General features: G+C 36.7%; 1 long non-coding RNA gene across 1 annotated transcript; it reads right to left on the bottom strand.

Annotated features, from left to right (window-relative positions):
- On the bottom strand, window positions 1-26680 carry LOC106036033 (uncharacterized). The gene is made up of 3 exons (XR_010829563.1): window positions 24517-26680; window positions 10122-10176; window positions 1-372 (listed from the first exon to the last, which is right to left on the bottom strand). It is a non-coding gene; the product is annotated as an uncharacterized lncRNA (long non-coding RNA).

Genomic DNA, 26680 nt, shown 5'->3' with positions numbered 1-26680 from the left:
TGTGTGTGTGTGTGTGTGTGTGTGTGTGTGTCTTTGTCTGTGTCTGTGTAGATTCCCATCATCACCACAATTTCCCTTGTTTGTTGTGAATTTCCCAGTCTTGTAGGTTTACAAATGTAGCATCATTGACAGTTTCTTTAGTCCTCACCCTACGCCCCAAACTTTTCTGATTCCAGCCAGGTAGCAATGGCTATAGTTGGTCTTATTCAAGCAATAATTAATCACTAATGCTTGGTGTTACTGTAGTCAAGTCATATAAATTCTATAACCATTTCATCTTCCCAGGTTGCATGAGAGAATCAGCTTCCTTAGAACAGTTTATCAGACCAGGTCTCTGTTGACAAAACTTGCAGCATTCAGTTACGGCAAGTCCTTCAGAAAAGGGAAGAAAAAATGAACATGAATGAAAAAATATTTAACACCTGCAAAGATGGAGTAGAGAGTACAAGCTGGTTTCTGCTCCAAGACAATGTAAAACTAACAACACTCATTCCTCAAAAAGCTGTGTTGCAAATTACAAGTTCATTGTTTTCCAGCACTGCTCCAAGTACAATAACAGATTGAAGGCATGCCTTGGAGCTGCAGAAATAACATGTACTGATGTGGGAGACAGAAGGATTTCTTCTTTATCACCAATTTGTCCTGCCCAATGGAAGTGTGCATCAACTTCTGGTAATTTAAAGGACTGCACAGGAAAAAAGATTACAACAGCCCTTCATGGCCCCAGGGGTAGGGTACACCACGAAGCTGCATGCGTTCAGGAACGTCCGTTTTTCCCTTCACTTCAGAACAAATAAGCAGTGCCCTCTACTGTCCAGCACCAATACTACAACATACACCTCTTGGGATTAGTTTAAATGAAAGTGATAGTGATAATCCAGAACAAGAGCATAGACTATTTTTCTCATTTATCCCTCCCCAGTTTAACTACATATTTTCCAGATAGTCAGATTTTCCTGTGCATAAGGAAATGTTTTGCCAGATTTGACCCACATTACCAGATTATATCAAAAGCATTTTGAATGTTACTACGTCATCTGAGTCTGACATAAAGTAAACCTATTTGGCCATTGTCTAAGGTTTTTTAACTTTTAAATGATCTCAGTGTATTTTTTTTTAACATTACAACAATACTTAATGACCTATAACATGATCCCTAATGCAGGAATCACTATCCTGATCTCTTTGCACTAAATACAGTTTAACATAAAAAATTCCCCTTTCTAGTATAGTAGAAGCAGCTAGGAATATGGCTTTCAGAAACCTCATAATGGTAATCTTAATTATTTTCTCTGACTTCCTAAAATCAGCAGCAGTTCTGAAAATCATAATCCACAATTATTTACTTTTGTTTATATTGATTAGACTGACATACTCAAAGTAGTTCTGGTTTACTTCCATTATCGATGTTCACTTATCAAGGAGCAAAGGCAGAATATACAACCATCTCAGCTTCCCCAGTTTTTTTTGTCTTCTGTTTGTAAATCAGAGGTTTGTGCTTTCAAGATGGGTTGGCAAAACCCACATTATGCTGATATTAATCTGTATATGTTTGATGTCAACTAAGACATATCTTTTCAGTAAGCATGTAAACTTTGTGTATGTGTGTGTGTGTGTAGGCCAAAGTCTCATTTTCTTCTGTAATAAATGTCTCTGAAGAATTTGTTATCATCCTTGACATGGGAATTTACGATCTGTAGTTTTCATTCTATAATTTTACAATAATTTTGTCAACATCTCCATGAAAGTTATTCATGGGCAACTTTTTTTGTTTGTTTGTTTGTTGCCATAATATCTCCTAAGTGAGGCTCCTTGTTCTTCATTTATGTAATTCTTAATACTTCTTTACCCATTTCAACGGACAGCTTTGCATAACATCATGATTAGGTGCTGGTTCAGGTAAATAATTAGCACTAACTAGTCACACATTTGTCTACATTGTTTAATGTTCCACGGAAGCTTTGATCATCCTCTCTGTTGGGTGCTGGCCTTTTTTGGTGGTCTCTCTTTTCATCCTCCCATTCATTTCCCCATATATGTTATTGCTGCCAGGTGAAGACTTGTGCTTTTGCTTGTCTACATTTGGATTATTCATTTTACTCTCCCCAAAGGTACACATAAACTATAGGGAATTTCCCTGTCCCTATTTGGAGATCACACTATTAGTACCTTCTACATCATTCACATTTTCTACTGAAACATCTCAATTGTCAACTGCACCCTTATGACAGTAAGAATGTACCTGAGGATTAAAGAGAATGAAGCTGAATGCCTTGTTCCTTTCAAAATCACTGGTGAAAACCTGATGACACCTTTGGTATAGCAATATACTTTGTATCAGTTCTGAATGCTTTCTGGTTGGTAGTATAAGCAAATAAGTATTTCCATGTTATTTGGAATCACAGAATCATTAAGGCTGGAAAAGACCTTCAAGATCATCTGGTCCAACCACCACCATATCACCACCATCACCGACTAAACCATGTCCCTAAGCACCAGGTCCAACCTTTCCTTAAACACCCCCAGGGATGGTGACTCCACCACCTCCCTGGCAACCCGTTCCAATCCCTGACTACTCTTTCTGAGAAGAAATGTCTCCTAATTTCCAACCTAAACCTCCCCTGGAGCAACTTGAGGCCATTCCCTCTAGACCTATCTCTAGTTATCTGCAAGAAGAGGCGGACACCCAGCTCGCCACAACTTCTTTTCAGGTAGTTGTAGAGAGCAATAAGGTCTCCCCTGAGCCTCCTCTTCTACAGACTAAAAACAAAAACAAAACAAAACAAAACAAAACAAAACAACCATTTCCCTAGCCGCTTCTCATAGGACTTTGTTCCAGGCCCTTCACCAGCTTCATAGCCCTTCTCTGGACATGCTCCACAGCCTCGATGTCTTTCCTGTAGTAAGGGGCCCAAAACTGAACACAGTACTCAAGGTGCGGCCTCACCAGAGCAGAGTAGAGAGGGATAATCACCTCCCTGGTCTTGCTGGCTATACTATTCCTGATATAAGCCACAATGCCGTTCGTTGGCCTTCTTGGCCACCTGGGCACACTGCCAGCTCATGTTCATGTGAGCATTGACAAATGCCCCCAGACCCTTTCCTTCTCCACAGCTTTCCAGCCACTCTGCCCCAGGGCTGTAGTGTTGCATGGGGTTGTTGTGACCAAAGTGCAAGACCCGGCACTGAGCCATGTTGAACCTCATCCCCTTGGCCTCTGCCCATCAACCGATCCTGTCCAGGTCCATCTGCAGGGCCTTCTTACCCAACGGCAGATCGACACTTCCCCCCAACTTGGTGTTATCTTTTTTTTTTTTTTTCCTGAAGTATCTCTTAGAATACTTCCCCCAGACCCTGTCAATCAAATACATCTTGAGGCTATGGTTCTTCAAGAGTGATTTCATTAAACATTTAATTTAGATTTAGGACATCTAAAAGCATAGTGTAACTTAATTTGTCAGAATATCCCAATTAATCTTGTTTCCAACATAATGCATTTGCTTAATTCTGAAAGAGAAAGAGAGAGAGGGAAAGAGAGCGAGAGAGAGAAAGAGAGAGAGAATATGTATTGAGCAAGACTTAAGGCTGTAATTTTAGATGCAAATTTGTAAACCAAAAGTGCACGAAACACAACAAAATTCCTTGCTTGTATTGTGACTTTTTTCAAGATGGATCAGCATATCTCATCTAAAATTCCTCCAGTATGTACTACCTTCAAAAAGCTGTGGCATCCAGCATCTGCAGGATCTTCTTTCCTGCCATAAAACACTGATGGCTTCCTTTTGCTATGCAATATGATATCTAGAATTAGAAATAGATCTGGATGCAATATTTTAAAATGTGAGATCACTGTATTAACACTGTGGTTTCCTGTGTTCTCTATTCTGTTTCTAATAATCTTTCACATCTCAAGCATCTATCTGTCAGATGAATTGAACATTTAGCTGATGTTTCCAAAGCTAAGTCTTCTTTCTTCAGTGTTAAGCATTTCAGGTCACTCTATGTATGGTTAGGCTTATGTTTCCTCATATAGTTTACTATTCATTTATCAGCATTTCATCTATAATTTTACAACTGCAATTCAGTATCACAAGATCTCTGCACACATTCTTGTTGTCTTCTTCTCTGTACTTTAAAGATTAAGAACTCAAACCCTATTTCCTAACTTTTATCCATTTATTAATCCATAATAAAGCTTCTTTTTCTTCCCTGACAAATTAATTTCATGAACAGGATTTTGTGAAATATCTTGTGGAGTTTTTGAAATTTCCACTATATCAACAGCTTCACTTCTATGATTTGCGCTGATTTCTTCAAAGAGGTCTATCAGATTTGTTAAGTGTGACTTCTCATGATGAAGACCATCTTTTCATCTGGCTATCCATATTTCCTTTCAGTTCTAACTGAGACTATTTAGACTAATATTGCCTAATTCACTCTTTAAGTCTTTTTTAAAAATTGTTTGTTATTTTCCATTCATATTTTCTCCATGTTATCATTCTGCTGGTAGTGCTGGTAGGGGGAGTGAAGGAACGGTTTCGTGGGAGTTTGTCTGTTAGCTAAGGCTAATCCGCCACTATTTCTCTTAAACTGGTTTTATTTGACTCACATAGAAAACTACTTAATAAAATACCTGTTTTCTTAATGAGAAGCCACTGCTTCCAAATATTGACTGTTCTGTCTTTCTGTCCTCATCTTTGGTGGCTTTCTTCCTTTCCCACCTCCTTCTCTCCACAAGCATTGTTGACAGAGAAGAGGCTCATGGGCAATTTGTTTCATGTTTAGTTCTATGTAGTTAATTTGTATCAGTTGTGTACAATGAACACTGGTCACGATTCTGAGGCTTTTTGAAATATATTTCAAATATACATAACAAGCTTATCTCCTACACTATTTAGGAAATAATCACAAGCTATTTTCATGACATCTGATTTGAAGTGGTTCTGGTATAAATATAACAGTAAAAAGCAGCTGAGAAAAACAAAACAACAAGCAAACAAAAAAGCACATCTCTAATATCATGTGTTACGTCTTTAAAGAGAGGCTGAAGGCTTTAGATTACTATGAAAAGAAGATTTACACTGTAGTTCATCTGCTACAAGAAACAGAGTAAGAAAGCCTAACTGAGGGGAAATGTTTGGAAGTGCAGCCTTGGTATTCTGGTAGTACTACCCATGTAAATGTGACTGAACATAAGAATTAAGATATTTGGCAACAAGAAGACAAGAAGGTCGCAGCAGTACTGCATACAGTGAGAAAGATATTTTAACTGTAAGTTCCTTGAAAAACAGCTTTCTTTTGCCTGTGCACATAACTTTGAATACTTTATGAATAATGGAGAGCTTATACCATAGATAGAAACTACTGACCTAGTGAAACTGCCCAAAGCAAACCAAAATGGAAATCTGTCATTGACTAGATATTACACCTATCTTGTTTTTGTTCACTACCAGGTGTATTTTCTGCAGTATCAGTCTTGCAGTGCATTTCTTGTTATTAGGAAGCTACACCAAAAAAAAAATAAAGTAGATATTTTCTACGGTCATGTAGTACTACTGATTTCTGACCTCTCCTAACAATGAATCCATTTGATCAACACAGTACAGAAGAAGAAGCAGTTCCAAATCTGTTGAGTTCAAGTTGCTCATTTGAGATGTTAGTTATCAGACCTCAAGACTATTGCGTATTTAGCAGCCACTTCTATCTAGTTACTGGTTGTAAGAACTACCCAACAGCAAAAAAGCAGTAGTAGCAGGACAACATTACATGTTCAGAGAAGTGGGGTTTCTACTGTGACAAACGGCTCTGTGACAGCCATTAAGGTGTTGTGGAGAAAGGGTAGACAAACTACTCAGGAATAGCTAATTAACTAAGGAATAAAACAAGAGAGTCATTCAGGCAAAAGGTTAAACTACCTAGGAAGTTGAAGATTGCACTTAAGAAGATGAGCAGCGGCAGCAGTCTCCTGAAAGAGGAAGACCAGAGGCTTTACATAGATAGATGAGGGGAAAAAAGACACAGTTAACATATTCAAATAATCACAACTGAATTCCTGAAGAGTGTATCTTTAAAACATTCAAAGAGAATAACATTAAGATAGTAAAATTCTGTAAAAGAAGCTATTTTTAATAAAATCTTTAGATTTTCAAGTAATAGCCAAACAAGTTCTGAAAGACCTTTAAGATATTTTTTTTTAATAGTTGAAGTATATTTAAATAAACAGCTGCTAAACTGAAGAGGTGCAGATACTTTCTAGCTAGAAGTCTTAAGACTTACCCACTTAGTCAAATTAAATGTTAGTAACTATTTTCCTTTAAATCACAATCATTGCCACCTTTATGATTCTATAAATAGGTAGCAGCTCCAGCTCCCAAAACTACAAATATGATTGCTCTTGCAATTTTTATCGCTCTGAAATAGGAAAAATCCCCACTGATTTCAAATGTAATGGATGGAAGTCCTCACTTCTATAGATTTAGTTATTTAATTTCATTCTATATGCCACTAGACCAGTTCCTCCACTCTGCTAAAATCTCAAAGTGATTTAGCTGTAGAAGTTATAAAATGTAAATATTAAATGGTGATGTCAGAAATCTTTGTAGGAATAGAAAACACCAAAAGAAATGACTTTGCAACTACAATATTCTTAATCTTGAAGAACATTTTTTTTTTTTTTTGGTATTATTTTCACATAAACCTTAGCTTCTTGTCATAAAAAACAGTTGAACAATGTCATTTTGAATGTTTAAGTTTGATAAGGGAATAAGAGAAAATAACAAGTATTGATGTGTTGTAAATACTTAACTATGATTAAAAATATATATATATTATATAAAAATATATATTATAAAATATAATAACTATATAAAAATATAATTATAATTATATAATATAATTATATACAATTATATATAATATATAATATAATATATAATATAAATATAATAAATAATTATAATTATTATATAATGTATATTATTATATAAATATATATATATATAACTTTTCATCATGTAATAAGGCTTCTATGAAATCAACTTATTTATATAGAAATGCTAATGAAATATCTGTCAGAGAAGGGGAAGCGCATCTTTGGTCATAGGTTTGCCAAGCTGGTGAAGAGGGCTTTAAACTAAAGTTGCCAATGGAGGGGAACCTCAGTCTATGCCTTTCCTCCCAGTGTGATGCCAGTGTCAGAAGTAGATGCCCACAGCCTGGAGAAGAGACACAGGTCAGCAGAAGAGCACCTGAAAAGCAGCATGAAGGAATTCCAGCCACTCCAGTCAGTAAGTGAGCTTCACCAGGGGCCCAACTCGAATGTCTCTATACTAACACACATAGCATAAGGAATATGCTAGAGGAGTCAGAGATATACACACAACTGCAGTGCTATGACCTCATTGGCATTACAGAGACATGGTGGGATGGCTTCCATGCTTAGAGTGTGGGAATGGAAGGACACAGGCTCCTTAGGAAGGACAGGAAGGGAGGGGCATCACCCTCTATGTCAAATTGCAGCTGGAGTGCATGGAGCTCTGTCTGGAGATGAATGAAGAGCTGGCAGAGAGCTCATGGGTCAGGATTAAAGGGAGATCACGGACTGGTGATATTATAGTGGGGGTCTGCAACAGACTACCTGTTCAGGAAGATCAAGTGGATGAGGCCCTCTATAGACAGATGGAAGCAGCCTCACATTCCCAAGCCCTGGTCCTCATGGGCAACTTCAACCACACTGATATCCGTTGGAGGGGACCTGATGAGATGCAACCGTGGGGAACTAGCAGGTGTAGTTGCTAAGCCACTGTCCATCATATTTGAGAAGCTGTGGCAGTCTGAAGTTTCCACTGACTGGAAGAGAAGGTATATAGCAACATTTTTAAAAAGGGAAAAAAGAAAGACCTAGGGAACTACAAGCCAGTCAATCTCACCTGTGTGTCCAACAAGACCACCAAATCTGGTGACCTTCTATGATGGAGCTACAGCACTGGAGTATAGGGGAAGAGCAACTGATGTCATCTACCTGGACTTGTACAAAGCACTTGACACTGTCCCACATGATATCCTTGTCTATAAATTGGAGAGACATAGATTTGATGGATGCATCACATGGTGGGTAAGAAATTGGCTGGTCACACTCAAAAAGTTATGGTCAGTGGCTTGATGTCCAAGTGGAGATCAGTAAGGAGCGGTGTTCCTCATGGGTCAGTATTGAGACCAACGCTGTTTAATATCTTTGTTAGTGACATGAACAGTGGGATCAAGTGCACCCTCAGCAAGTTTGCCAATGACACCAAGCTATGTAGTGCGGTCAACACACTGGAAGGAGGGAATGCCATCCTGAGGGACCTGGACAGGCTTGAGAGGTGGACCTGTGTGAACCTCATGAAGTTTAACAAGGCCAAGTGCAAGGTTCTGCACCTGGGTTGGGGCAATCCCAAGCACAAATACAGACTGGATGGAGAATGGCTTGAGAGCATCACTGAGCACTGGAGAGAAAGATTTTTGGGTGTTGGTTGACAAGAAGCTCTATATGAGCTGGCAATGTGCATCTGCCACCTAGAAATTCAACTGTGTCCTGAACTGTATCAAAAGCAGTGTGACCAACAGGTCAAGGGAGGTGATTCTCCCCCTTTACTCTGCTCTTGTTGCTCTCAGGTTGCCCAGAGCAGCTGTGGATGCCCCCTCCCTTAGACGTGTTAAAGGCCAAGTTCGATGGGGCTTTGAGCAAACTACTCTAGTGGGATGTGTCCCTGCCTATGGCAGGGGAGGTTGGAACTAAATGATCTTCAAGGTCCTTTCCATCCCTCACCATACTATGAATCTATGATTCTGTGATACCAAATTAACATGAGCAGTTTGTGTGTAGTTTACTAGACAAGATCTTTCATTTATTTCCCATTTGAAGTGCCAAAATCTGTCAGCATCTTTCCTTGAATTTGGAAAATGCTTTTTTCAACTGTACATACATGTACTACACGAACTGAAAGCAGGCATTTAAGACTGAATTCTTCCTCTGAACCAACTAGAGATGTTTCTGGTGTGTATACTTCATCAAACGAGAAAGTCAACCATCCTGAATAAGATAATATTGCCTAGAAGCACACGCTTACAAAAGGCAGCTAATATAATGAAGATCCTCATGGTGAAAGATGGTTATATAGTTGCAGAAGTTTATACCCCTCTTTTTTTTCTTTTTTTTTTCTGAGCTCATATTATTTTCTCTGTTTTGCTTAATATATGTACTTCAAATTTTTGAGCTCTTCAGACTTTGAAATATGAGAAGACATTAAAATTGTCTAAGATTCAGCCATTCAACATATAGTAAAGTTTCACGGGTTCGTGTCGAAGAAATGAAATGTTAGCTGTCTCTTGTCAGTTAGTCTTTGATGTTTTACACACATACACAGAATAATAAAGATGTATTGATTGACTTCTGTTGAGGTTAACCTGAAGGTTTGCTACAATGAGCAGTAAGCAATGATTTAGTTATGTTGAGGAAGGAGAATTAATCTCTGATTTACACCACAATATCAAGACATTTCTAGATAAGTATAGAATTTATTTATAAACATATTTGGAACTCAATTTTGTAATGAATGAAAATCAAGAAACAGAAATACAACTTTTTTTTTTTTTTACCAGTTTAAAGAAAAGAGTAAAAATGATTATACACTAGTGAATGGCTTGCCAAGGATAAATTTTTTTCCACGGAAACTGAATATTTGTGTGCAACTGTCATCCCAGAAATAATGTTATGGCCTTTGAAAGTGAAAAAAGCAAAACTTATCACTACGCTTTTTTCATATGCTCCATGGTTTTCTATTGAGCTATGTGGTAAGTCAGAAACAGCCAGAAAACTTCCCTTTGAAATGAGAAAACATCCCTTTGAAAAGAAAGCAGGATTATTTCTGCTAGTTAGATTTTGTTTGTTTGTTTGTTTTATTGTTTTTGTTTTTGTCTTTGTTTGTTAAATTCTTCTGGTTAAAAAAAAAAAAAAGTCATATCTGAACAGACAAGCAAAATTAACCATTTTTTGCAAGTTATTCTAGGTCTAATAAAAAAAAGAAATTCAAACCACAAACTGGGCTTCTTCCCATTTTTTTCATTTACCATATACTTACTGTAATCGGTTCACTCAATGCATAAAGTTAGTTTTCTGAATGAAAGTCTACGGAGCTGGAAGAAATGCAAAAGAAAATCTGATCATCTTTAGAAATCTTAAAATTCCTTTACTATGCATATGAGAAAAAATAAACATTTTGTAGGGTTCTAATAAAACTAAAAGTCACCACAAAAATTCCTTATATATCTGTTTTAACAAGTCTTTCTCCTCCAGGAGTTACAAGGAAATCACAAGAAGCTATTAATAATTCTGCAAATGCAAAACTGTAGTGGTTAGGTGCCTCGGTTAGGATTTTAAACCAGTATCTCTCAGCTCAGGGCAGAAGTCCAATCACATCTGCCATCTACTTGGGGAGCATGCTATAATCACTAAACAGGTAGGCCTTTTTTTGCCATATGAATAGCTAACTTTTTCCGCTTGACTCCTCTGAATTTAGGTTTCCCATCTTGTGATTATTTCCCCTTGTGATCTTTAACAGATACTTGTAAGGATGTTCTGAGTCTGTGCAGCAGAGAATGTCCTGAGTCTGTGCAGTTCAAGCAACTTTACAGGATTTCAGGATTAAGAGTGATGACACCAGTTCAGAAGACAAGACAGTTTTCCTTTTTTTTTTTTTTTCAGAAAAGATATGCAAGTGTATTGTCAGAGTGTTATACCAAGCTATTGATCCCATAATAACACTTCCCTTCCTTCCAACCCCAATCCTGCCTACATACACTATTGAGTCAAGCAACTCAAGTTTTTCAATAGACCTGTCCTAATGACTCTTTCTGCCTAACATAAGATGACTCTTAACCCAACATGTGCATGTGTCTGCATTACCCTACTGCACTGTGAGGATTGCCGAGCTGGATTCCATTTAGAGCGACAGAGGAAAGAGTATCTATTACGTAGGTCCTCTGCTGTCTAACATTTTTGCCTCTGAACTATTAGGAAATAAATTTTATACTTGTTTCCCTAAACTAAAATACATCTTGAAGATGTTTATATAATTGTCAAGGTCACTTTGCCACAGTAAATATCCAGGGAACAACTAAAGACAAAGTAATGGATGTCACCATTGCATTTAACTAGAATTGAATAAGTGTTTGCTGATGAGCAGATGGAAGGAATCTTCCACCTGGCAGCACTACACTTTTTTGATAGTCACAGATGCCTGCTCAGCACATAGTTACTGTGAATGGATTTCCCTTACTGTCCAATAGGATGCATTACACTGTGGAAAACAGAGCAGGAATTATCACGGATATCTGGACCTAAATGGATCATAATCAGTAACTGCAAAAAATAGATAGAGCAGAGGAAATAAACAAACAAATAAATAAATAAATAAATGATAAAATGAATTCATTGTTAAAAGGTAATTCTACAATGTCTCAGTTTTCTGAGATAGGAGGAAATGATGGTATAAGAACATACTGTTTGTTGAAAACCTGTGTATTTAGTTTCTGTATCCCTTATATCCAGATTTTAAACTGTAGATAAGCTGTGTTTGGAGCTGGAAATGTTTGTACTGAAAACTAGTAGTATTTATCTTAAGGTATAAGTATGTATGTGTAGAAAATAATAATTGGAAAATTGCTAGAGAGACATGTGAGGGGGTACATCACATTCAGATGGAAAATTTGCAGTTGAGAAATCTGGTGATCTAAAAATACTTCCCTCTGAACACAACTATTTCCTGAATCACTCATACTAGGAAATATCTCTCTGCTGTCTCTCTACTAGAGATCTCTTCCAGTTACAGAGTACTGTAATAGTACCTTTCCAGTAATAACAGTAATAATGTACCTTTCCATCCTACCTATCAAAACCTCATCCTGGAAAACCCTGTAAAAGTTGAGTCTCCTTCTTTCTGAGGACAGGCTTTTGTACCTTCCTCTCATTTTTAAATATAAAAGCATTAAGGGAAGCACACATTCTTCTCAGATAGACATCTCGAGCAGCACTGAGGCTGGAATTTTTCTCTCTCACACATGCCTCAGTTTTAAAATCATAGAATGTCTTTTGCAGGAATGTATTATTTCCCCTTTAGGAATATGGTTATGGATTTCATTTTCTCTGGACACCTCACTGAATTAATATTTAGAGGGATAGCTGGAAAAAAAATTCTCCATCCTCTGCAAATTTTTGAGATTTTAATGTTTTCCCATAATACAGCTGTCTTAAAAATTGAAATCCCTAACTTTCAAAAAATAATTAAGTTGGTATCAATTACAGTATTTTTAATGTTTTGCTTTTGTATCAACCCAGAAACATTTAATCACATTTAAAACTGAATTACTGTAAATTTCTCAACAGAAGTAAATTAGAACAACAACCACAACAAAACTTTTTTAAATTTTCTTTATGAACATGAATATTTTTAAATATTTTAAAATTCATATATTTAATTCTTACAAATAAATAGTGACAGTGCTGACAAGAGAACATCTTTCAATTAGAGGGGAAAAAAATCATTAAAAGAAGAAAAAATCACTAAAAAACACATTAAAAAATCATTAAAAGAAAAAAAAATAAAAATCGTGATCTTTTGAGCAAAGGTAAAGTATACTAGAATGCTGATGATTTTGTTGTCATAGAAAGACTGGATGAATAGCTGGTGGTATGCAGACAGGCACGCTTGGACTGATAATTTACACTGCTGAGTATTTATAATGATTATTTGCACAAGTTTGGGTATACGTTGCTTGCCTAACTTCAATAAATTGCTCTACACAGCCAAAAAATCTTTCACTTTTATTTTGCATTTCCAGCCTACTTCAGCTTTTCTTCCTTCTCATAGATCTTGCTTCTTTCTCCCTTTTGTCTTCTGTCTTGCTCTTCCTGTCCTACCTCTCAGTTACCATTCACTCATCCATACTTCCGACACAGCAAAATATGAATTTCACTTTCAAGGACAGGAAAACAAACACACAGACAAACAAACAAACAAACAAAAAAACACTTCTCAGTCTTATTGTGGTGAAAATTTTTGTTCAAAAGCTACAAAGCAAGAACCTAAACCTATATATGTATAAACAAACAAACAAAAAACTCAGAAAACAAAACAAGCAACAAAAAAAACAAAAACAGAAACCAAAAATTCCAAAAGGAGTTTCATTTCAAATCTTATTTCTTGAGTCTTCATTCGTCTGTTTTGAATACTTTGAAGGGTCAGCATTATTTGCTGTAGTATCATAGTTAGTGGGTGTGAGTGTTTTACTGGGTCCAGAGGAAAAGAGGCATGCCGTGATACACTTTTAAACCTGCCTGTGACTTACCTTGTTCTACAGGGAAAAAAAAAAAAAAAAGGGAAGAGGTCAAAGCAATCACTTTGGAATTTTTGGAATTTCATCCGTGTGATTCCATTGTCATAGATAAGTTGCCTATTATCTCTTAACTCTGTCAGCCCTTAAACTCTGTCCAGACTTTTCATACTCAGGAAAACATGGTATACATACATCTGTTGGGTAGATAATGGTAGGACAAGGGAGAATGGTCTTAAACTAAAAGAAGATAGATTTAGATTACACATTAGGGTGAAATTCTTCACTGTAAGGGTAGTGAGGCACTGGAACAGGTTCCCAAGGAAAGTTGTGGATGCCCCATCCCTGGAGGTGTTCAAAGCCAACTGAGTTGCGGCCTTGGCCAACCTGACTTCACTAAGTCACTAAGTCACTAAGTTCACTAAGTTTCATCCTGCCTATAGCAGGGGGGTTGAAGTTAGATAATTTTAAGGTCTCTTTCAACCCAAGCCATTCTATGATTCAATCAATCTATCTACACTCATAACTTCAACATGCATACACTATGTATATTTAGAAGTACTTATTTGTTTTACCATTGCTGAGATAGGATAAATATCACAATGTTATAACCTTTTCAATTACATATATCAGCAGCACCTACTTATAAACAAACATGCAATTTGTCTGTGCAATCTCTATTATATGCATGGCATAATGTTATGATTTTATTAATATAAATAAATATCAGAAGTAAAAACAAACTGGTGTCTGTGCACCCATCCTAAAGACATGAAAAGTAGCATTTTTTTCAGTGATTTTCGTCAGATCTTGTGAGATTCTGCAGAAGCAGTAAGCATACTGTGCAGTCCCTTTTAAGATTTCAGTCTTCACAGCAGGGGCAGGTGCTCCTTCTCTCCTTCTTCTTTTGTCCTCTTCCCCTGCCCTGGCTTCCCTCACATTTCAGAAAAAGTGTACTCCAGCCCTCACTGGTTATAAACAGATAAAACTGACATATGGTCAATAATATTTTAGGGCTTGCAAGTTCTGGTGAATATTCAGCTTGGACTATTTTTTATTATTATTATTATTATTTTGCTTCCATAAGAGATGTTTTTCTGTTTCTCCATGGCCATCTTACTGTCATTCATGCAAGGCAAGAAAGACAGGGAAGATCTGAACATCCAGGATTTTCTTCTCTACTTTGACAGGCAGTAATGCTGTTCCTAAGTGCTGCCACTTTTCACCATTGGAAAAGCATCTTTTTTGACTGTCATGACTGTCAAAAATGGACACATATGAATGAGCCCTATGTAGTCTGAGAACCACACACCCTAGCTGAAAACACTGGTCATAGGCATCCCTTGCCCTGCCTCCTGTTTAGTTTAACCTCAGGCCACACAGCATGGCTCACTAACTATGGAATGCTGTTTTGAATACAGGGTTCAAATAGTAAATTTAAACTGTAGATGTAATCTTCCAAGTACTGCTGAGATATATGTAATTTTCTCCCGCAAAGACTGAACAAAGAGATGGTATAATATTATGACTGTGTAAATCAACACCTCTATTGTACAAAGTGTAGTCTCAGTGATTGAATAGCAACAAACAAAAGTCTCTCTTCAATTAAACCTCTATTACTCACAAACACACAGAAAGCTTCATCTAACATATCTGCTATAATTAGATTTCTCCTTTGAGGTAAAGTGCTTTTGTATTAAAACATGTTTGGAATAATCCCTGAAAAAAATGATATAAGATCAGTATCTGTTTTGTTCTGAATCATTCCTTTAAAGAAAAATTAGAAATTTTCATTGAAGCCGTTCAAATCCAGATATATAATTGCAAGGAAAAAGGAAAAAAAAAAAAAAAAAAGCATGCAGTTTTGCTGGTGTTTTTGCAGGTATCACATGGCTATCCGTCACAATTCAGCACCTATAATCAATTAATATGCAGTAGGCAGATGACAGTCTGTAAGTTATAAAATACTTCAACAGTGGTAGCTAGGAGGAAAAATCACTACGTTGCCATTTTCAACAACTGAACAAATCTAGTGGAAGCTTAAAATAACTTTAAAATGTGAAGTAGACATAATGTGTAGTAAGAAAACCTCTAAAATATTACTTGTGAAGCAATATTCAAAGGCAGTTGGATGTTAGTATTCATTGTTCAGTATTAAGTATAATAACTATAGCTATTCTATAACAGAAACATTAGCTTTCTGTGTAGAATGATAGCATGGGATGCTGTCCTTGAGGCTTTAATATGCTCATTCTTTCATGTATAGAGAAGTAAATCTTCTGCATTTAAGCTGTATAGAACCCCTACAATTTTAAGTAACTCTATTAAAATCTGAGCATTATGACAGATATTCCATCACATGAAGAGCTGAGAAGGGAAAAGTGATGTGCTCCCCATAATCTGGGAGAGGTGTTATACCTGTATGTTATTACTGAGGCTTTTCCTTCGTCCATTGTTCCAAGCAGCCCAAACACACTCAGTAGAAGACTAAGGATATGGCACAATAGATTTAGCTGACTGACTTTTGTGCTTATACGGCTACGTTTCAATATTTACATCTATGGATTGAATAGGCAGAGCACAGACTGACCTCAGACACATAAATGAAAATGGAACAATTTTGAGTATTGTTGACAAACATAGGTGTTAGCAGGGGTAGATTAGACCTGCATAACAGAGCTAGTCTCAACGTTAAATGATTACAAATGCTTGCCTTTATTTACTGAACGCTACTTACACTTTCATAGAAGTGTAACTGGGTAGATAATGGTTTCTTTTCAGTTTGATGCCTGACATTGGGGATGTAAGAGGAGTGGAGGTCAGGGATCAGTTCACATGACACAATGATTGGATACGATATATTTTAGGGATTTTAGCACCATCACAAGTATTTGATTATGGCCTCTGTGAGACTGGTCTTGAATGCCTTTGTCTCGTGGTAAAGGTGAGAAAGCAATAACTGAAAGCTCCTCCCAGACTGATTCCTTCCAAAATTCAGAGAGTGGATTTTCCTGTCTCCAATGCTGAAATACCAGCCCAGTATTGCAGCATATTCTAAGGCATAACGGGAAATAAAATACTGCCTCTTACCACTGGTGAAGAAAGATCTAAAAACAATAACATGACAAAGACCTCTTCTCATAGTTGTGGGCAATGAAAAGCCCCTTTTCTGTTCTTGTTTTGTACATATTTTTTTCCACTGTAGGTACTGAAATACTTTCAGAGGTCTGCAGGTGTAAGAGGTCAACTTCCCCCATCACCCATGCCACTCAATCCCCTTGCAGTTTTTCCAGTCTTCTCTACGACCAGGTATGGGACCCACCTGGGAGGCCACACTCCCAGACTGTGTTTCATGACTCTTGTTCCTGCCTCTGAGGAAAAGATTGGGCTAAACATATCCTTTTCCATCTACAACTCAACATTGTTATTATATAAAACAACTTCTGTCCAAGACAATAATGTTATCATTTTCTCCAATGGCTATTTCTGCACAGGACAGCCTTATTTTCAGAGGAGAAGATACAAGTGTTCCTTATGCTTGTTTTACTTAGTTCTAGAACCACTGTCACCACAGATGGCTTGATTGACTTTCCTTTTCCTTTACACTAGCCACTTTTGGAACCTGTCTGTGAACATCTTCTGCAATATTTAAATTTTGCTATCTTTCCAGAGGCTCTTCAACACACCCTAGCTCTTTCTCACTCTCTGATTCATAAATCATGCTCTGGTGCACAAAGCTCCAAATGAAACGGAATTCAATCAGTAGATCAAGTTATGCTATAGCTATACAGTAATTATTTTATTTTATTATTATTATTAATAATTTGTGAAAAGTCATGTTAGAATTATAGTCATAGTAATGAGAGAAGTGTGCAGTTGGTTGTCACATCAGTAAGTTTCAGACCAATCATTTCATATTCCCCGAATCACTGCAAAATGTTTTATTGTATCCATTCTACTGCCGTTCTTAAAGTCTCTACCAGCCTTTGCTATATATTCAAAATAAAACAAAATATTTATTTTTAAAATTCATTTTATTTTTTCCTCTTCAAAAGGTGAACAAAAACAAAAAACGAAAAAAAAAGGATCTTCCAAGTCACATGAATAGTTAAAGTTTAACTAAGATAAAACAATTCAGTGTATTCCAACAAGAGGAAATATTCTCAAGAAGAAAATTGCAATGCAATTGGTGCTATTTTATTTACAGAGCCCTGAGTTCCAACAACATTATTCCTTTTAGTCCTTGAGGAAGTAATACACTCTCACCCTTAAAACGCTGTAAGTAGTCGATAATCCATTATTACAGTAAGCCGTACACTCTCACAGTAATTATCTAATAACCCCTTATAAAAGACCGTAGCTTCCTAATCTGTTTATAATTATCATTTCAATGATCCTGTGCATTAGTGTCTGACCTTCAGCAACTCTGACCTGATCTTAATTAGCTCTAATATCAAATCATCACTATATAAGAAACTAGCCATGACCAAATGAATGAACCCCAGGTACAGTTAATTTCTAGAGCAATTATCTTTTCATGTAGGGAGATTTAAATGATTATCTGCACAATTTCACACAGTTTTATGTAATTCTGTGACATTATAAATTCTGTTTTAAATCATATTTCAAAGGCATGGCTCCACAGACTGATTTCATATAGTACACTAAGCTATCAGGATAGTATATCGTACTACCAGTGTATTAAGAGTAGATGATTTTTGTGTCATTATTTTCAATTACACAAAGCACATTTCATGAAGTGATAAATTGTAGCTGAAATATATAAATATGTGCCAAGGTAGTCTAGGGGCTAGTGACATCCAGTATAAATTGTATGTCATTTTAAATAAATGTTACATTATATTAAAATAGTGTAATTGATAATACCGTATGTGTTAAAGCAAGATTAGAAAATTCTGAAATGTGTATTGGTAATATGCATGCAGTATTTACAATGCATTTGAAGCTGAGTATCATTTATCATATTTTAAAAGCTACTGTACAAAAAATGAGAATACCAAATAAAAATATTTGAAACTGCTATTGAACTCACAATTTTGCAGTATTAAGCGTATAGGCACTATTAAATGTGTTATTAAAATACTCAGGTTTCTGATTTATAGTTTAAACTGACTGAAACATAACACAACCTTTCATGCCATCCCAGCTGTTTGTTTCATGCTCATACACACAGCGCGCACACTCGTGCACTACTAGGAAAATTTAAAATTTTTCTGATAAACCAAATAATTTAAGATTCAGAAGACAGATCTGCTACCAATACATGAGTGTGTCACCTTAATTTTGAATAATATATCTTTTGAAGAGCCCAATAAATATTTGTTCTAGGCTATTCAGGGGCACGTTTTTTACTCATTTTGGAAAAAGACAGAGAGAGGGAGAGAGATGCCTTTTTTTTTTTTTTTCCCAGAAACTACAAGCCAATTGCATGAAGTATTTCAACAAGCATATTATTTACTGTCCTTTCTTAAAACAATTTATCAAAGTTAACTATTGAACCTTCTTTCTCAGAGCTCTTTCAAATGCTAACATTTCCTACCTATAAGCCAAAACATTTGTCCTACAGCCATCAGATGAAGATAGCAGCCTGATGAGGGTGATTGATCTGAAAGGTAATTTGAATGGAAGATGTTGTGTACATCCTCTTAGTGATGCCACAATGACAGCTCAGACAACCTTTCCATGATATATCACCCAGGGAAGGAGAAAAGAGTAAATTTAACAAGTGGCATTCCCTTCTCATCACATTTTTTTTTTTACTTCTTATTTAGTATCTTCATTCTATATTATGTCTAGCTATTTATAAATATCAAACACAGTCAACAGATTTAATACCATTTAATTAAATCAAATGCTCAGTATGTGATGTATAAAAGCAGACAATTAGTACTTACAGGCTAAATAAACTAAGGAAATAATTCTCAGAAATTATCAAAAAGTGGTTGCAAAGAAATCCTAGCCAGCCTTTTGATCAAAAAGAACCATCTGTTATCCTCTTTGCAGGACTATTTCTTCCCTTTTTCACATTTTTTCTGTATATACACATATTTAATTCCTTCCATATACTTAAAATCAACCATATGCTTTATGGGTCCTGGCAATTTTCTCCTTTACACTTTTAGCATATTTTTATTAAGAGAAAAAATGTCTCTACCTATATCAAACATTGAATAGTTTAAATCATTAAATAAACTCCAACCATTTTAAAGGTTGAGTTTTTGAAAAAAGTACAGTGGATTGTTATTACACAAAATGACATATTCCCTTTAAAATATTGGAATATATATCTTCTTGTAATATTATCTTCATGCTCTAAAATTCTTTTCTGTTTTAGATCTTTTGTCCAGTATTTCATTTTCATATCTTAAAGTTGAGATACACATATGGACACTTCAGGAGCCTTAAAATCAAAATCAAATTCCTCTCTTCTTCAAAAGAAAATAAAGCTACTTTTAATCAAAGAATACATACTTCTTACTTTTTCACCTTCAATAATTTTGGTGTGAAATCTTGCTTTTCTTCCCCCCATACAATTCACTTTAAAACATAATTTAGTAAAGGTTGTATAAATATTATGACACTCACTCATGGATTTTAGGGGAGAGAGAGAGAGAGAGAGAGCAAGCACACTATTTAATCAGCAAGAGCTAGAAGCATAAAATTTCTATAAGAGACAAAGGCATCCAAGTCTTTTTTGTTAGGATTACACTTTGGAAGATAAGTGGTTACCTGGAAACTAGACTTTCTTCCAAAACCCATAAAGACTTTTTTTTTTTTTTTTTCCTGGAGAATATCAAACCACAGGCAGCTAACTTTTGGTCTAAATTGCAATTACTATTCCTCATGAGTCAGATATGTCTCCCTTAGAGCCCAGTGCCACATGCTGTAAATTTTTCTAACATATCAACCCAATCCTTTATTAATGTTTGTCAGAAAGCTAGTATATGAAAGAAGACAATATAGAAGTATTGTTAGGGGTGAACAAATAAAGACAAATGAGTTGGAAAATGATGACACTGGTCCTGGGTAAGTCCAAACAGATAATACTTATTTATTTTTTTTCTTCTAGAAAGTTGTATGTTCAAATCATAGCATACCTTCATTGCTTAGCTTGGAGGCTGTTTGAAACAGGGATTCTGCATTTGTTCTGCATTTACCAGTGCCTGGTATAACAAAAAGCCATTCTGCAATGACAGGTCACAAAGTCTGCTATAAAAAATATGAAGCACCCCATTAACATCAAGAAGAAGTGATTTAATTGGTTGAAGACACTAATCTTAGGTTTCAACAAATCACTAGGGACCCTGATGATCCCAAGTGAGTACTATGAAAACTGCTTGAGATTATCTAGAAAGCATTCATATATGGAACTAAATTTATCTAGTCATGGCAAAAAATTCTCTTTTGAAGTTAGGCTCTTGGGTGCTAGTGAATGGAGGATGCATAGGGCTCATATTTATCGATGAAAATTATTACTCTGCTAATATAAGTTTTTTTCTAGAACCTTGAATAGTTGAACTGCACACAGAACACACAGGTAGGTCTGACAATAGTACTAGTACTCTGAGCATGGGACAGTCCCATAAGAATTTAACTCTAATGCCAGTTCAGTATGCTATTCAAAGTGCTCCTAGCAGGGAGGATGTCTGCAATTTGGGGGTATAATGCGTTCATTGCATTATTTGTAGTTCTTTGTCTAGAGGAAGGGGAGGAAATTTGATTTCATACAGGAACTTCTTCCAACAGCACAGGAGGTATTCATATCAGCTTCAGGCAGGACTGTGAACACAAAACACAGGGCTTTTTTTCCTAATAGAACCTTGTAACAAGGCTGAAAGCATATATTTGCTTTTAGGCAGAGAAAGGAGATAGGCATCTGAGAGTTCTATTGCTTTTGTATTGTTACTTCTGTTTTTGTTTTAAAAATTACTTAACAAGATCTGTTATATCTCAGAAATTTAGACTCAGGTGAACTCGTTTCAAAAGTGTGGAAAATAGTTTTGAAACATCTTAACATTGTTTTTAGGTATTTCCCCAAAGGCTGCAGTCTTCCTTTTGAATTAAGGTTTTACTGAGATGAAAAGAAATTCTCTCTCATTGATCCCCATAGGAAAGATATTTGTCTTTGAACTCTATTTTTAGAGATGTTTTAACACATATTTACACTTGGGGGAAGATGGATACATGTATTTTTGTTTAAAATTAATGTTTTTGTTTACTTTATAGGCAGATAAGAGTTCAGGTTTTTTTTGTACATGAACTCATCTAACATATACACCTCTTGAGAACCAATGTTTCCTTTGAATAATTTCTTTCTTACCTACATACTCTACCCTGCTGGGCTAAGAGTGGTGGATAGGAATAAGAGTTTTCTGTGCATTATTATTACAATTCTGAAAAGTCATTCAGAATAAGGTTCCTGAAATTACTAAGAGCTGTGCTAAATTCAGTCTTTCACTCTTTCTATATCTGTCAACTAGTAACTTTGTAGAATGACCCCTGTACCTTTTACAATGGGACAATGTAAAATGTTTTGACCAACTTTTTTGAATCATCTTCATAGTTTTAAGATTCAGTGTTTTTATCTAATTATTTCTGAAAGCTCATTACCTGCATACAATATCTATAGTTTGAATTAGAAGGGTTCTACCGGATTATGACCCCTGATTCATACTGATCTAATAGAAAAGTGAATCAGGCTATAAATTTTTAAGCTTTACTTGTTGAACACCATTACAGAAATTTCATACATAGGAATTCTCTGTAAAGGGGAGGCAATGGTTAGGAAGTCAGGTCTTACTGTGCCAGGTATCCCAGTATGATTTCCTGGATGGAATCCTTTTGTTTGTAATAGGAGGCCTTTCCTGGAAGGTAGCTCCCTTTGCTTTTACAGCCTAAAGTTAGGTACCTCATTATCTTTGGGACATATTTACGTGAAAAGCTTCTGTATGTACAACCAGTGTGAATTTAACACATCCTTTCTGTTAAGGAGTAATTTGCCTTTTCAGCAGTGTTAACACACTGTGAGATGATGTTAGACAGTTACCTTGCAGACTGTGAAGATTCACATGGAAATCATCTGCTGTGTGATTCTGCTGCACATGCTTTGTTATTGTGTTCATATGAGCGCTCATAGTACACAAGATTTTGTACACTGACAACAGGTACTTCTTTGTGGCCTCTTACGTTAAATTTATGTGCATAAGATCTGAAAATCCCACCATTGTGTTAAGGGCCAGAATGTTTAACTGCATTAATTAACATTGTGTAAATTAATCTAGCATAGTAGCTGCAGCAGGTGCTGGTCTTCATTGGAAAATATTTCCAGTTTGCAGAGGATGGAAGCATGAAAAGCACTTCCAGGTCATCTAGCCCAGTTCTCTTCCACAGGTGGAAGACTTGGTGGTAATTATAATAGTTCCTCCCATTCCTTAATCTTGTTGATGTCCAGTATTTCATGGACCTGCATTTAAGCTTATGTAATCTTTCTTACAGTCTATCTTCTTCTCTCCCATCCTTCTCCTGGTGCACCCATACACAGCAGTAGTTCATTTTATATCCTCTTTCCCCGTATTTTTCTAAGACAAGAAACCATATTCCTTTAACTCTTCATCAGCTGTCCTTTCTATAACTCTCCTGATATATATAGTGATTGCAAATAAAATAAAATAAATAATAATAATAATTTAAAAAAAGTTCAACTTTCAAATATTATCTTCCATATATCTTCTTTATCTGTCTTTAATGTCATCTGATTCTTGCTGGATGATATTTCAATATTGCTTTGGATTAACAGTTAATTTTAACTTAATTACCCTCTCTTTTGTACTAAGTCATTGTTAGTATCAATAATAAAAATAATAATAGTAATAATAATAATAATAAATAAATAAACAGTCCCAGGCCTGATTCCTGGGTACTTAGCAACTTCCTTCCAATTTCTATTTCTATTAGTTGCCATCTTCTTTACTTCTATACAAATATTTACTATATATCGTGATATCAATGCCTCTCCCCAGCTCCATTTCAAAGTAAAAGAAAAAAAAATAGGAATGATTAAACATGCTTTTTAAGGATGCTTGTCAATAGAGAAAGCTGGGAAGTTATTGACCAGGCTACTTGATTTTAATATAGTACTAGTATGTCACATTCAGATCAGAACTGTTTGACTGTAGATAGATGTCAAATATATTCAATATCACTGTTAATTTTTACACTTTGTTTCACTGAAGGAGGGGACTAATAAAACCCTAATGACTAATAAAAAGTCATGAGACTTCTCCCAATTCCCAGAACAGAATGAGTAAAGTAAAAGTTCTGAAACTGTAAAAGAAAATCATAAAGTAGCAAAGCATGAGAAATCACAGAATCACAGAATGGCTGAGGTTGGAAGGGACCTCTGAATATCATCTGGTCTAACACCCCTGCCCAGCAAGATCACCTAGAGCACATTGTGCAGGATGACATCCAGAAGGATTTTGAATAACTTCAGAAAAGGAGACTCCGCAAGCTCTCTGGGCAACCTGTTCCAGTGCTCTGTCACCCTCACAGTAAAGAAGTGCCCCCTCATATTCAACCGGAACCTCCTGTGCTTCAGTTTGTGCCTGTTACCTCTCGTCCTATCACTGGGCACAACTGAAAAGAGACTGGCTCTGTCCTCTAAACACCCTTCTCTCAGGTATTTATATACATTAATGAGGTCTCCCCTTAGTCTTCTATTTTCCAGGCCAAACAGGCCCAGTTCTCTCAGCCTGTCCGTGTACAACAGGTGTTCCTGTCCTCTAATCATCTTCGTAGCGCTCCTCTGGACTCAATCCAGTAGCTCCATGTCCCTCTTGTACTGGGGAGCCCAGAACTGGACACAATACTCCAGGTGTGGCCTCACCAGGCCTGAGTAGATGGGGAGGATCACTTCCCTTGACCTGCTGGCAACATTCTTCCGAATGCAGCCCAGGATACCATCAGCCTTCTTGGCTACAAGGGCACAGTGCTGACTCATGGTCAGCCCGCTGTTCACCAGGACTCCCACATCTCTCTCTGCAGAGCTGCTCTCCAGCAGGTCACCCCTCAGCCTGTACTGGTGCTTGGGGTTATTCCCCTCTAGGTGCAGGACCCTTCACTTGCCTTTGTTGAAGTTCAAGTGGTTCCTCACAGCCCAACTTCCCAGCCTGTCAAGGTCCCTCTGAATGGCAGCACAGCCCTCTGGGAAATCAGCCACTCCTCCCAGCTTTGTGTCATCAGCAAACTTGCTGAGGGTGCATTCCATTACATCATCCAGGTCGTTGATGAATAAATTGAACGACACTGGACCCAGTACTGACCCCTGGGGACACTGCTAGCTACAGGACTCCAACTAGATTCTGCACCACTAAACAAAACCCTCTGAGCTCTGTCATCCAGTCATTTGCTAATCCACCTCACCATCTACTCATCTAGGCTGCACTTCCTGAGCTTGTCTATGAGGATGTTATCGGAGACAGTGTCAAAAGCCTTGCTGATGTCAAGGTAGACCACATCGACAGCTCTCCCCTCATCTACCCAGCAAGTCATCTCATCATAGAAGGATATCAGATTGGTCAAACACAACTTCCCCTTGGTGAATGCATGCTGACTATTCCTGATCACCTTCTTATCCTCCACATCTTTGGAGATGACCTCCAGGATAAGCTGTTCCATCACCTTTCCAGGGATGGAGGTGAGGCTGACTGTCCTGTAGTTGCCTGGGTCCTCCTTCTTGCTCTTTTTGAAGTCTGGTGTGATATTGGTTCTCCTCCAATCCTCAAGCACCTCTCCTGTTCCCCAGAAACACCAGGAAAGTGTAAGCCAGCCTTTGTGCTTCTAACAGAAAGAGACAGCTGGTATGGTAGAGAGATATCATATTTACTTCCTGTGAACTGACAGTCTGATGGCTTCTTCAGAGATGTATGTAGCTGCCTGTTCTTTCAGGCTCCCTAGCTCTGCAGTCTTCTTTGTTGACAATTTCAACCCCTTTACCTTACCCTACCCTAATTTTGATCTATGGTGTCATCCATTATTTCAATCTATATTTATGAGAAAGTGATGCTGGTACTAGGTTTCTACACCTTTATTTCTTCCACTCTTGACCTCACTGACTATGTTCCTTTTAACCACTGGGCCTCCAAAACTTTTTCCCTCCTTCCAAACTTCCTTTGCTACTGCCTCTGTTTTTACCTTGCAGGCAGTGTGTCTTCCATTCTGCTGTAAGTTAGCAGGTGCCAGCTGTTAGCTTGTAGCTGCATTGCCAAGCTGTGCTCACAGCAGTACTAAAGAGCACAGATATTAAAGTAGTAGTAGGTCTACATACAAATATTCTCAACATTCATTCCTATCTTGTGGAACCAAAGATACTTGAAATTTTACTGAAACGAGGATTTCCAGCTCTGATTACAAGACATCCCAAATTCTGAATATAGCCTTTGAGTACTATCAGTATGTACTAATAAACTAATCAACTGATCATGCCTTTCTGATGTTATAAAAAGAAAAAACAATAAATTAATCCTGCTTGAAATTCATTAGATAAAAATGGAAACCTGGAACCACCGATTTACATCAAGAATATTTTCAGATATGTCTGTATTTGGGATGTTCTTCTATCAATGTTTCCATGCTTTATATTCACTGAAAATAAGGTATTAATGTATCCCATTTACTGTTGACTAGTTAGAACAAACTATCACCTGTTTAGAATATTGGAATCATAGAATGGCTCAGGTTGGAAGGGACCTTAAATACCATATAACTCAACCCACCCTGCCATAGACAGTGATGCCACCCAGTAGATCAGGTTGGCCAAGGTGCTTGTGAACAGAATTATTTCTAAGTTTACTAATATGAAATGTTTTGGAGAAGGTACTGGAAAAGCTGTCCATTGCTCACTTCGATATTCAAGATACCAGTAGTTTTATTCTGTTTTGCTGTAGATAGCATCTAGAAAGAATAGTTGTAAATGTCATTGGGAAGGACTGATAGAGAGGGGCACTGTAATGAAATTACCCTTTTTAAATTTTAATTGTAGCAAACGCACCTGAAGATAGAGGAAACTAACAAAAGTCAACATCCATTAGTGAACAGTTATGCTCAATTAAAACAGGACTTTGAAATACAAATTTGTGTGCATTTTTATTGAAATTCATCACTGCTGTAATGGTATTTATTTGAACAGATAGATAACCAGGGAATCAATACAGAAAGGATGTTGTGGTGCACTTGAACATTGAGGGAATTTACACTACATTAAACATTTTTGTTTTGTTTTGTTTGTTTG

The sequence above is a fragment of the Anser cygnoides genome, chromosome 2, assembly GCF_040182565.1.
Source record: "Anser cygnoides isolate HZ-2024a breed goose chromosome 2, Taihu_goose_T2T_genome, whole genome shotgun sequence".
NCBI classification, from domain to species: domain Eukaryota; kingdom Metazoa; phylum Chordata; class Aves; order Anseriformes; family Anatidae; genus Anser; species Anser cygnoides.
The sequence above is the reverse complement of the archived record's forward strand: the minus strand, read 5'-3'. Positions and strand labels throughout refer to the sequence as shown.